This window comes from Hypanus sabinus, chromosome 15 (assembly GCF_030144855.1).
Source record: "Hypanus sabinus isolate sHypSab1 chromosome 15, sHypSab1.hap1, whole genome shotgun sequence".
In the NCBI taxonomy this organism is placed as follows: Eukaryota; Metazoa; Chordata; class Chondrichthyes; order Myliobatiformes; family Dasyatidae; genus Hypanus; species Hypanus sabinus.
Window position 1 is genome coordinate 48,220,917 of NC_082720.1, and position 13,574 is coordinate 48,234,490.

A 13,574-nucleotide genomic window follows, 5' to 3' on the forward strand; every position below is an offset into this window, starting at 1 on the left:
AGGCCAAGTCAGAGCCCAGACCTCAATCCAATTGAGAATTTGTGACTGAACTTCACTCCTGATCTCCATGCAATCTGACAGCTTGAACAGTTTTGTAAAGAATAGGGAAAAATTAGTGTCCAGCTGTGCAAAGCTAATAGAGACCTATCCACACAGACTCAATGCTATAATTGCTGCCAGAAGTGCACCTACTAAATATTAACTTGCAGGGGGTGAGTAATAAGGCAATCTATTCATTTGTGTTTAGTAATTGTAATAAATTTAGACCAAATTGTAGAAATTTGTTTTCACTTTGCCATGAGAGTCTTTTCTGTTGATCAGTGTCAAAAAAGCCAGATTAAATCCACTTTAATACTTTTATAGGTGCTGTAGAGGAAACAAAATTAAGAGCATTTCCTTAGATCTATCCACGATGATTCAACACCTTCCAACTCTATGTCACCTCTTCCTAATGATTTGATTTCATTTTTTTTTTACAAACAATGCAATGCTGCTCCCTTAATTTCCTGCGTGTCCTTTCAAGACAATGTGTATCTTTGGACATTAAGCTCCCAGCTGTAATCTTTCAGCCATGATTATGTCTGAATTGTACTCTATCTGGAGATCAATGCCCAGTGGTGTTCTGCAGGGATCGAATATTGGACTGCTGATCTTCATGATGTTTATAAGTGACTTGGATGAGGACATGGAAAGGTGGATTATTATATTTGCAGGTGATATGAAAATGAGTGATGTGGGCAGTGTAGAAGGTTTTAGTAGGGCCACAACGGGACATTGATGGGATGCAAAGCATAGGTTGAGAAATCTAAAAAAGTGTTAAGTGACACACTTTGGAAGATTGAACTTGAAGGTAGTGTACAGGGTGGGTGGTAGGATTCTTAGCAGTGTGGAGAAACACGGGGATCTTGGGGTCCACGTCCAGAGATCCCTTGAAGTTTCTGCGCAAGTTAGAGAGGTTAAGTGGTCATATACGTGCTTTGGCTCAAGAGATGTGAGGTAACGTTGTGGCTGTATAAAACTCTGGTTAGACTACACTTAGAGTATTGTATTCAGTTCTGATCACTTATAGGAAGGGTGGAAGCTTTAGAGAGGGTGCAAAGGAATTTACCAGGGTGCTTCCTGGTTTAGAGAGTATTGTCATATGAGGAAAGGTTGAGCAAGCTATTGCTTTTCTCATTGGAGAGGAGGATGAGAGGTGTATAAGATAATAGGAGGCATTGGTCGAGTGCACAGCCAGTATCTTTTTCCCAGGACTGAACTGGCTCATACAAGAGGGCATAACTGTAAGATGGTTTGAAGAAAGTTGGGGTAGGAATATCAGAGATAACATTTTTTTTACACAGAATGGTGGCTGCATGGAGCCTGCTGCCAGAGATGGTGGTAAAGGCAGATACATTAGGGACATTTGAGACTGTTAGATAGGCACACGCATGATAGAATAATGAAGGGATATGTAGGAGAGAAGGGTTAGATTAATTTTTGAGTTGGTTAAAAGGTTGGTACAACAACATGGCAGAAGGGCCTTTACTGTTACATGTTCTATGATGTGCTTGATATGGAAGTTGGGTGACAGGTGAGGACAAAGGAGAAGGGGGTAAGAGCAGAAATATATGAAATGAAGGAAATATAAGTGAGGGCTCCATCAGCCACAGTAAAGGGGAGGTTTCAGATGCCTTGTTGTGGAAACTCTCACATTGAGAACAGATACAGCAGAGATGGGTGAGAGCAGGTCATGTCAAGGTAGTTCTGGAATTTGGTGGGCTTCTAGTAAATGTTAGTAGCTAGTTTGTCTCTTGAAATGGAGCCAGAGAGATCCAGGATGTGTAGAGAGGTGACAGAAGGTTGCGCAGCACATGGCAGGATCTGGTGCTACTTTGATTTAGTTTTTAGTTAATTTAGTAATTCAGTTTTTTAAATTTAATATTAAGGCACAATTAGGGTTTAGGGTGATGGATACCAGAGCGAGTATCTACCATTGCCAGATACTGCTACAATACAGAGATCGCCCAAAAACAAATCTTCATGAAAATCTGCTGGTTAGATTGCGCGACCTTGGCTTGCTGAGGGAATCGGGCCTGCAGTCCTCGGAGTCGCCTGATGCTGGTGGTCAGAGGTGGGGATGTTGTAAGCGGTGTGTGAGGAAGTGGAAGCGAGGCTAGTGGGCAGAGTCCATGCCAGGAAAAAAGCAAGCCCTAGCCGGCCGGCTCTCCCATCCATTCTGCTGTCCAATGGACTCTAAATTGGACTACATCTGTGGCAACGAAATACTTAGCAGGAATACAGAAATGGACGGAATCCCGCACGCCGCCATTCAGTTGTTTATCTATGTAACGGATCTTCCCCCAAGCCATCGGACTACCAACCTACGGCCCTCTGCTGTGCCTATTGTTTATTATTTATTGTAATGCCTGCACTGTTCTGTGTACTTTACGCAGTACTAGGTAGGTCTGTAGTCTAGAGTGGTTTTGTGTTGGTTTATGTAGTTCAGTGTAGTTTTTGTATTGTTCATGTAGCACCATGGTCCTGAAAAACATTTCACTTTTACTGTGTACTATACCAGCAGTTATGGTCAAAATGACAATAATAAGTGACTTGACTGGACTTGTGAAATGATCTGAGTAAGTTTGGGGATAGGGCAAGTTATAAAATTGACGAGTTCCGCATGTGAAGGAGTCATCAGTGTTTTGGAGAAAGAGTTGAAATGAAATGTCAAAGAAGGTTTGGAACAAGGACTGTTTCACATTGTGTTAAGAAGATAGACATGGCTTGGGTCCATGCAAATGTTCATGTCTATACCTTTGATTAGAAAGTGAGAGAAATCAAAAGTCCTTCAGGATAAAAACAGGTTCCAGCTTTTGCCAGCTGGAAGGGAAGTGTTTGAATTTTTTGTTCCAGAAAGAAGCAGGAAGTCTCCGAGTCCTGCCTAACGGGAATGGAGGTACATAGTAACTTTATATGTTCCCACCAAGTTACACACGATGCTATCTTGGAACTTTCACTGTCCTTTGACCATTGATGATTTAAAATCTGCTAACAATGCTGTGAGTGTACATTCCTGGAAAGAATGCAGTAATTCAAGAAAAAGGTTTGCATGTACACACACCCTACTGCCCCTGTTATGCTGCAATCCCACCTCCCTACCCCCCCCCCCCCGCACGCACACATCAGTTTTAATTGTTTTTGCCCACCTTTCTGCCTCATCAACTCTGTTCTAAATTCTCTTGCACAATACTCAACCTGGGCCTTCACCCACTCCCCGACTGCTCAGAACCGAGACACCCCCACCCCTCTGACAGCCGTCATGCATTCACTTCACCTCTCCACCCCTCCTCCCCCAATCCTGCTAGATGCACAAATCTTGCAGGCTTGCCTTGACTTCAACCTCACCTTGAACTGGAAACTCTTCCATTTTCTGCCCAGTGCTGACAGGTACTCATCTCTTAATGCTCAGCCTGTGGTTAGTAGCTCAGGGGATGGAAGTTTCTTCATCCTGCAGAAGTGGGGGTAAGAGCTGCAACATGCAGTGACCCAAAGGCCCAGGGCCCATGTCTCTGTATTGCCTTTACAGACATCCCACCCTGCAACAACTCATTTCAGGAAGGTAGCACCACCTCCCCCACCCCAGTCAACCTCCAAGGGTATATGTATATGGGACATTTGATTATGAAAGAACACAACAATTTATTTGATCACCTATTGAAACTATTTACACGCACACACACATAATTGAGTATTTTGTTGTCAGTCTCAACGCTAGTAGCCAAATGTTAATGCAAATAGCTTTTCTCTTTCTGTTGCAAACTTTCTTTGTACTGTGACGTGGCTTGCTTGGCAGATTTGAGCATCTTGCTGGAAGTCTCAACCTGACAGCAGTCTGTGTCAATGAATTTGTTAATTTTGCAAAACATCAGATTCACAAGTGTTTTATGAGACAGCTGCCTTCTGAATTCTATCTTAATGTGACGCACCATGCTGAATTCCCTTTCTACATCACAATTAGAATTTGGCAGCACCTGAAGCAGCTTCATCTCCTGGGAGTTTGGCCTCATCATGTAGGACAACAATAGAGTAGCTCCTTAGCAGCTAGCCAGCTAGTTTAAATAATGTTGGCTATGCTAATGAATGAATGACACCTGTTAATCTCACCTCAATATGTCCTTTACAGTCATTTAACCCACCATGAGCAATAGAAAAGTCACTGTTGTAAGCAGTGCAGCAAGCAGCACTGTCATTATTTTTGACCCCTATTAGGCAGGAGTACACTTTAGTATAGTCTGGGGTGAAGTACGTTTTATATTTTTGGAACACTCAGCCATGGCGCTTCAGAGCACTAAACTGAACTGATGGACAATGAAAGAAAGAGAGGTATCGACTGTAAAGCCCACCCACAGAGAATTCTCTTGCTATGTCTGGCTCTCTCTATCTCGCTTTCAAAAAAATCGATTTCTGGGATATTGTATATAATTTGTGGGCATCAGGGAACTGCTATCAATATGTGGGAGACTCCTGGAACTTCCGGGAGAGGTGGGATGTCTGCCTTTAAACCTTTGAGGCTTGTGTCTCTCTAACTGCCTTTGAATCTAAAAGTGCTTTTATCCCTACCTAACTTCAGAACTACTCTGCTCCTATTTACTGCACATCTTTATACCTGCAGTGCCTTTGCTTTTTGTGCTACCTTAAAATCTATCTGGTGTTTGTGTCTCCTATGTTACATATGAATTCACAAGGCCTCTGTCTCCTATATTACATTTTAGGATAGTCATTATTAGTTGGCTGTACTTCATTGTTGAGAGAAAGAGAGAGAGAGAACAATTCCACTAATTTAATGTCCAATCTCAGGCATTGTGTTACTCTATAACAGTTTGGTATGGCATTTATTGATCATTGGATACTTTTTACTGCTTTCATTGATGCAATATTTCAGTAATCTAGCCATTTATTGAAGTTGTCATCATGTTCAACATGCAGAATGATTAAGCAGCACATTTCCACTCCCTAAATTAATGCTTCATTAATTGGGTTGATGCCAACCTGCTTGTTTAGGAGATAAACTATTTTTTCAAGAAAATAATTTTTGAAGGACTGATTCAGCAATATTACTCCAATTATTAAATAGCATTCATTAATTTTCTGGGCAACATGGTGCTCACACTTTATAGCAATGCTTGGTGGAACATTTATATTCCGGATATTCTCTGCAAATGATTTTGGCTTGCATCCTTCCCCTCCAGCTAATTAGGAACAATGCCAATATTTGTCTTTTAGGTGTTGTATTTGTGCGGTTTTGAATGAGCTGGTATTTGTTTTTGGATTGTAGCAAATGCTCTTAAAAAGTTGTGCTGAACGACAAATACATCCTTCACTTGAAGCTACCGAATTTTAGGGAAAAGAAATTTTATCCCCAAATGCCTACTTCATTTAATCAGGGCTGATTTATGTTAGATGAGGTATACTCTCTTCTCCTAAGGAGTTAACTCTGCTACAAGTTTGGGCTAAGAATGTAGTGAAGTTGGAGGCTGAAACGCCTTGGTAGAACTCAAACAGGGCATTAATAAACAGAATGCAGGGGAACAGGAGCTGCTCTAGGCACTGTTCATCCATCTTTCATCATTGTGCAGCCCGAGAGAACAGATTAATGAGCAGTAATAGTCCAGCATAGATTTGTCCTATTTTTCTGTGCTCAGGATGTACCCAGGAATATTTCCATTTTTGTTAGTACTTTAGTTGCTTAGGAGAAACTCGTTAGATAAGTTATGTTATTTAGTATCACACTTACCCTGTCGTTTAATGTGATCACAGAGGGTTTTCTGGAAACTTGGCAGTATTTTTCCAGAAATTTGAGATGCCTGTTCCAGGTAGTCCAGATATTGAAAGAATATAGAGAGACAGGGTTCACTGTTTACTTGTACGTTTAAACTTTGTATCACGTTTGATTTATAAATCCTAAAATACCTTTTCTCCTCAAATGACCAAAAGTTGTATGGTGCAGTGAAGGTATGTAATGGGAAATTTCATTATCAATAACAGTTTTTACCAAAAGCTTGTCTTAGATGTGGAAGCAACCTTTGCTGCATAATGTACTGTACACTTTCAGGCAGTTAAATAAGTGAAACGTACACAAGTGGTGCTAGAAAGTTTGTGAACACTGTAGAATTTTCTCTATTTGTGCATAAATATGACCTAAAATGTGATCAAATCTTCATGTAAGTCCTTAAGCTAGATAAAGTAAGTACTTCCTATAGATGCTGCCTGGCCTGCTGCATTCCACCAGCATTTTGTGTGTGATACTAGTTCATTTATTAAGAGAAATGATCCAATATTACATCTATATGTTGGAAAATGTATGTGAACCTTTGTTTTCAGCAAATGGTGTGACCACCTAGTAAAGTGGTAACTTCAACCAAACATTTCCGGTTAACTGCTGATCAGTCCTACACATTGGTTTGGAGCCATTGCTCCTTGCATGAACTGCTTGCTTCAGATCCTTCCACAACATTTCTGTAGGATTAAGATCAGGACTCGGCCATTCCAAAACACAAATTATCTTTTTAGAAGAATTGTCGAATTATTTGTCTTTTGGATCACTGTTGTTGCATTATCCAACTTCTATTAAACTTCTGGTGATGGACTGCTACCTGACATTCTCCTGAAAATTGTCTTGATACAAATTTGAATTCATTGTTCCCTCAACGATTGCAAGCTGTCCAGGCCCTGAGGCAGCAAGGCAGCCCCAAACCATGATGCTCCTTCCACCTTGCTTCACAGTTGGGATGAAGTTTTCGTGCTGGTGTGCAGTGCCCTTTTCCCTCCAAACATAGCAATGTGCATTCCTGTCAAAAAGTTCAACTTCTGTCTCGTCTATCCACAGAACATTGTTCCAGAAGCATTGTGGGATATCCAGGTGATCTTTTGCAAATCTGAGATGTCTAGCATTTTTTTTCCCCCAGAGAGCAGTGGTTTTCTCTGCAGTATCCTTCCATGAACACTATTCTTGTTAGTGTTTTTCTTATAGTGGACACACGAACAGAGACTTTAGCAAGTTCCAGAGATTTCTGCAGGTCTTTTGCTGTTACCTCTGGATTCCATTTCACCTCATTCAGCATTGCACATTGTGCTCTGGTTTGATCTTTTCAGGACACCCACTCCTAGGGAGAGTAGCAATAGTACTGAGTTTCCTCCATTTGTAGACAATTTCTATTACTGTGGACTGGTAAACACTCAGGTCTTTAGAAATACTTCTGTAGCCTTTCCAGCATCATGCATCTCTACAATTCTTCTTTTAAGGCCCTTTGAAATTTGTTTTGATTGAGGCATGGTGCACATAAATAGATCTTTCTTGAGAAGAGCAGGCTCTGTCAGTAACCTGACTTTGTCTTTTTTACAGTGCAGGGCACCTCTACAACCCACACCTCCAATCTCATTTCATTGACTGGAACATCTGACTCCAAATAACTTTTGTAGAAGGCATCACCCAAGAGGTTCACATACTTTTTCCAACAAATACATGTAATATTGGATAACTTTTCTCAATAAATAAATGAACAAGTATAATGTTTTTGTGTTATTTATTTAATTGGATTCTCTGTGTAGTTTTAGATCTCATATGAAGATCTGCACATTTTAGGTCAGAAACAGAAAATTCTATAAGGTTCACAAACTTTACAGCACCACTGTAAGACGACCCTGGCAGATATTGATAAGGTGGTTGTGAAGAGGGCCTTCCCCTTTTAAGTGAATTTAAGAGTCACACAAAAGAAAGCTGGTTAAAAATAAGTGTTTATTTATTTAAGACAAATGACAGGAAATTATTTTTTTTCTTCCCTAAGTCATGAATCTTTGGAATGTTTCTCTTGAAAGGCCAACATCTATTTCTGATTGGCAAGTGAATGAGACTGAAGAAAATGTCTTTGGAAGCATGAATACTAACACGTCTAACACTGTGCTTCATATTGGCATTATCATGGTTGAACGAGGCTATTGAACACTCCTGAAACACTTTGAACACTTCATGGTGATTTGTTTTGGTAGGGCAATGATAGAGTGTAAAAAATTTATACAGCATGGTAACTATTCCTTCAACACAACTTGTCCATGCCAGCCCAGGTGTTTTCCTAAGTTGCCTGCATTGGCTTCATCTCTAAACCTTCCCTATCCATGTACCCATCCAAACAGTTCTTAAATGTTGTAATTGTGCCTGCTGCTGCCAGTTCCTCTGAAATCTCATTCCATATACTCACTACCTTTGCGAGAAGTTGCCCCTTAGGTTCTCTTAAATCTTTCCCCTCTTAACCTGAAACTAAGTCCTTTTGATTTAGATGTCTCCTTCCCTTGGAAAAAGGCTGTGACCATCCATGTTATCTATGGCCTTCATGATTCTATCTCCATAACGTCACTCCTTAGCCTCCTTTGCTTCAAGGAAAACAGTTGCAGTCTATCCAGTCTCTCCTCATAACTCAAGTCTGCACCATCTCTAGCTTAATCAGTTCCTTCCTATGGAACTGCACACAAAATTTCTGGTATACTCTTGCCAATGTCATGTAACATCTCTTGTGCGTGATGCTCCATCTGATGAAGACGAGCATTCCATAAGCCTTTTTCACCACTTCATCTACCTGTTTACCATTCTCAGGGAACTATATACATGTACTCCTCTGTCTCTCTGTTCCACAACACTCCCGAGTTCCTGTCATTTACTGTGTAAATCCTGCCCTAATTTAATTTTCCAAAATGTATAACTGAGTTAATTTCCATCTGCCATTCCTTTGCTCAATTTTCTAGTTGATCCTGACCCTGCTGGACAATCTCCACTGACCATCACAGCACCAATTGTGGTGTCATCTGCAAACTTACTAATCATGCCATCTACATTCTTATCCATGCTGTTAACAAATATATACATACACACACACACACAACAAACAGCAACAATTGCGATGGCATATTATTGGTCACAGGCCTTCAATCTGTGAAACATCCCTCCACCACCACCCTCTGAGTCCTTCCACAAAGTCATTTGTATTCGTTTGGTTAGCTCACCAGAATACCATGTGATTTCCCTTCCTGCACCAGGTTCCTATGCAGGGACTTCTCCATATAACAGTGGTTTGTTTCTCTTCCTATGACCTTGACTTCTCATTGGGAGTTCTTCAACATGCTACTTTAGTAACTTTTCCACCATTATGCTAAATTACTTAATAAACCCAACTTGATTTATCAAAAACTCAGATGTTTAAATCACTCCAAGATACATTGATGTGGATTGTAGCTATCTTGATATTTAACCTCTTTCAAAATTCCTGAATGTTGGATTTGTCATTGCTGCCCATCTTTAAAATGACATGTCTCATGATGCACTGCAGACAATAAGCAGTGAATATAATGATAGCATCCTGGTCCATTGTTTGCAACAACAAAATGATACTGTGGACAGGTAAAAGCACTACCTGGATGTTGTGTGACCTGTTAACCACACCACATCATAGAGTTATACAACATAGAAAAAGGTTCTTCACTTAACTCAAATGTTCAGGGGCATTGTTGACAATGAGCAAAGCTGGGTTGTCCAGGCTATCCCTCAAATAACAGCCTCCAATGAAGGGAATTAAGAAAAAACATGATATAATCTTTGAAGCGTAGCATCACTATCAAGGTACTTTGTATGATTAACAAATCACTGGAAAATTGACCAATTGGTGGAGCTCTTGGATTCTGGAAACAATAGCTTAAGAGATTAGATCGATTAAGAAGCACAATAGAATCAATGGAAAGCTCCACACAAGCAAAGGCAACAAGCAACCAATATGCAAAAGGTGGCAAATTGTGCAAATGCAAAAATCAAAACAAATAATATTGAGAACAGGACATTGAGGCCAGAGGCTGTGGAATCAGTTGGCACCTCAGTATTAGGGTGAGTGAAGTTATACATTTCAGTTCAGAGGCCTGATGGTAGGGATAATGACTGTATCTGAACTGGTTGTACAGGACCCAAGGCTTCTCTGTACTTCGTTTCTGACAGCAGCAGCAAGAAAAGAGCATGGCCTAGATGGTGGGGGTCCTTAAGATGGATGCTGCTTTCCTGTGACAGCTTTGCATGGAAAAGGTTTTACCTGTGATGGACTGCATGCACTGTGTTCACTACTTTTAGTACCGGTAGGTTTTTCTGTATAAGGGCATTGTGTTTCCGTACCAGACCATGATGCAAACATCGATATACTCTCTACTGTGCATCTATAGAAGCCTGTTAATGCTTTAGATGTCATACCAAATCTTTGCAAACTTCAAAAGAAGTAGAGACGCTGCTGTGCCTTCTTTGTAATGGCACTTGTGTGCTGGACACAGGACAGATCCTTTAAAATGATAATGCTGAGGAATTATAAATTACAGACCCTCTCTGCATCTGATCCTCTGGTGAATAGAATCATAGAGAACAGTACAGAAAGAGGCCTTTCAGCACATCTAATCCATGCTGAAACCATTTAAACTGCCTACTCCATTGAATTACACTGGGACCATAGCCGCCCATGCCCCTACTATCCATGTACCTATCCAAATTTTGCTTAAACATTCAAGTTGAGCTTGCATGCATTCCTCATCCTGGCAGCTCATTCCACACTCTCAAGACCTTCTGAGTGAAGAAGTTGCCCCTCATGATCTCCTTAAACTTCTCACCTTTCACCCTTAACCCATGACTAGTGGTTGTAATCCCACCCAACCTCAGTAGAAAAAGCCTGCTTCCACTTGCATTTACCCTATGACCCTCATAATTCTGTATACTTCTATTAAATCTCCTCTCAACCTTCTACATTTCAAAGTATAAAGTCCAAACCTATTCAATCTTTCCTTATAACTCAGATCCTTCAGACCCAGTAACATCCTTGTAAATTTTCTCTGTACTCTTTCAACCTTGTTTACATCTTTCCTTAGGTAGGTGACCAAAACTGCGCACAATACTCCAAATTAGACCTCACCAACATCTTATACTACTTCAACATAACATCCCATTTCCTATACTCAATACATTGATTAATGAAGGCTAATGTGCCAAAAGCTTAATTAATGACCCTATCTATGGCAGTTTTGAACGGGGCATGACTGCGCAAGTGTGTGAAGGTCAGCCTCTGAGATCAGTGGGAGAGTTTAAAAAGTGAACCGATTAACGGAGCGGGCGATATAGTAGCGGGCAATGGAGCAGTGGGAGACAGAGTAGGAATGCTTTGGCTTGAGAGGCTTTGGCGAGCAGAGGCTGAGGACGAACTTGCTCCCAGTGAGGTAAGGCTGGGTAAGCTCCTTTAATTAATCTAATTAACTTAGAAGTAGGTCTTTCTTTCCCCTTGGCAAATCTGCCCGGACAGACGAAGGAACAGCAGGGCTCAAACAGTTAACCATATGAGCTAATGATTTAAAAAGTTCATGTGTTTGGCTAGGTAAGTGGGTGAGTAGACTTATTTTTCCTTGTTTCATCCCTGTAGAATTAGGTAGCATGTCTGCAGGATCAGTGCTTTGTTCAGCGTGTAAGATGTGGGAATCCTAGGAGACCTCCAGCCTCCGTGATAGCCACATCTGCACCAGGTGCACCGAGATGCAGCTCCTCAGAGACCGTGTTAGGTTATCTGGAGCTGCAGCTTGGTGATCTGCTGCTTATTAGGGAGAGTGAAGAGGTGACAGACAGGAGCTACAGGGAGGTAGTCATCCCTAGGCTACAGGGGTCTGAAAACTGGGTGACTGTCAGGAGAGGGAAGGGAAATACCTAGATAGTGGAGAGCACCCCTGTGGCTGCCCCCCTCAGCAGCAAGTATATCGTTTTGGATGCTGTTGAGGGGGATGACCTGACAGGGGACGGCCACAGTGACCGGGTCTCTGGCTCTGAGCCTGGCGCTGTTGTGCAGGAGGGAAGGAGGGAGAAGAGGAATGCAGTAGTCATAGGGGATTCCACTGTCAGAGGAACAGACAGGAGATTCTGTGAGCCTGATAGAGATACCCACATGGTGTGTTGCCTCCCAGGTGCCAGGGACGAGATGTCTTGGATCAGGTCCAGAATATTCTGAAGGGAGAGGGTGAGCAGCCAGCTGTCTTGGTATATGTTCGTACCAATGACATAGATAGGAAAAGGGAGGAGGTTCTGAAGAGAGATTCCTGGGAGTTAGGAAGGAAGCTAAGAAGCAGGACCTTTAGGGTAGTAATCTCAGGATTGCTACCTGTGCCACGTGCTAGCAATGGCAAGATTAGAAGGATCAGGCAAATGAATGCATGGCTGAGAGACTGGTGCAGGTGGCAGGGCTTCAGATTCTTGGATCATTGGGATCTCTTCTGGGGGAAGTATGACCTGTACAAAAAGGATGGGTTACATTTGAACACGAAGGGGACCAATACCCTGGCTGGAAGGTTTAATAGAGCTGCTAGGGAGGGTTTAAACTAATTTGTCAGAGGGATGGGAACCAGAATGATAGAACGGAGGAGGGGGAAAACAGAAATAAATCTAAGATAGTGAGCAGTAAAGGACAAGCAGGTGATGGGGCAAATTTGCAGCCATTAGGATGAGTTGCAGTGCAATCAAAGCAAAAAGTACCAAATACTGGACATAAAGTGTTATACTTAAATGCACGCAGCATAAGGAATAAGGTGGATGATCTTGTCGTACAGCTACAGATTGGCAGGTATGATGTTGTGGCCATCACTGAGACGTGGCTAAAGGATGCATGTCTCTGGGAGCTGAATGTCCAAGGATACACGGTGTATCGGATGGATAGGCTGGTAGGCAGAGGGGGTGGCATGGCTTTATTGGTAAGAAATGATATTAAATCATTAGAAAGAGGTAACATAGGATCGGAAGGTGCAGAATCTTTATGGGTTGAGCTAAGAAATCGCAGGGGTAAAAGGACCCTGATGGCAGTTATATTGCCTCCTAACAGCTGCAGTGATGTGAACTACAAATTACAACAGAAAATAGAAAAGGCTTGCCAGAAGGGGCAGTGTTATGATAATTGTGGGGGATTTTAACATGCCAGAAAATCAGGTCGGCACTGGATCTCAAGAGAGAGGATTTGTAGAATGTCTACAAGATGGCTTTTTACAACAGCTTGTTGTTGAGCCTACTAGGGGATCAGCTGATCCGGTATTGTGTAATGAACCAGAGATGATTAGAGATATTGAGGTGAAGGAACCCTTAGGAGGCAGTGATCATAACATGATTGAGTTCATGGTGAAATTTGAGAAAGAGAAGCCAAAATTCGATGTGTCGGTATTTCAGTGAAGTAAAGGAAATTACAGTGGCATGAGAGAGGAACTGGACAAGGGACACTAGCAGGAAGGACGGCAGAGCAGCAGTGGCTGGAGTTTATGCGAGAAGTGAGGAATGTGCAAAACAGATATATTCCAAAAAAGAAGAAACTTTTGAATGGTAAAAGGATGCAACCGTGGCTGACAAGAGAAGTCAAAGGCAAAGTAAAAGCAAAGCAGAGGGCATACAAGGAAGCAAAAATTAGTGGGAAGACAGAGGATTGGGAAGTTTTTAAAAGCTTACAAAAGGAAACTAAGAAGGTCATTAAGAGGGAAAAGATGAACTATGAAAGGAAGCT